Below are 579 nucleotides of genomic sequence, written 5' to 3' on the forward strand. Positions count from 1 at the left end.
TTCATATTTTTATAATAATTGTTCGTAGGATTTTATGGAAGTCTAATTTTAATTTCAAAATTTTAATCTTCGTACTGACTCTTTATGTATTAATCCATTTATTGATAATATAACAGGTATTATTTCTACATATATTAATTCTCTATTATTTCTTAATTTCTCTTGTAATTCTTTGTACTTACTTATTTTATGAATATAATTTAATTCTAAATTAATATCTTGACATATAGCAACATCTATAATATAAAAAATGACATGAAAGATTTTACGATAAAAGATTGGATGCAATATAACTGAAAAAGAGTAATAAATAAGTAAATGTCAAAAAATGAGAAAATAGACAAATAGAAATAGGAAAAATTAAGAAATAAAAAAAAATAAGCGAATAAAAATACAAGTAAAAAAAAAAAGAATAGTGTGAAATACTCGTATTATATCTTCTATACACTTCTTATTTATATATCTTTCCTCCCCCTTCTTATAGAAGTCTTCAATAGTATAGCTGGTTAGTATCTTCGCCTGTCACGTGAAAGACCGGGGTTCGAATCCCCGTTGAAGAGTTCTCTTTTTATACTTTTA

General features: G+C 23.8%; 1 non-coding gene across 1 annotated transcript, besides 1 other annotated feature; it reads left to right on the top strand.

The window, feature by feature from the left end:
- Nucleotides 1-246: part of a repeat region that runs on past the window's edge.
- Nucleotides 247-487: 241 nt separating this feature from the next.
- On the top strand, nucleotides 488-560 carry EHI_157570. The gene has a single exon. It is a non-coding gene; the product is annotated as a tRNA-Asp (tRNA).
- The last annotated feature ends 19 nt before the right edge of the window (nucleotides 561-579 follow it).

Source organism: Entamoeba histolytica, genomic scaffold (genome assembly GCF_000208925.1).
Source record: "Entamoeba histolytica HM-1:IMSS scf_1104750518659 genomic scaffold, whole genome shotgun sequence".
Lineage (NCBI taxonomy): Eukaryota > Evosea > Mastigamoebida > Endamoebidae > Entamoeba > Entamoeba histolytica.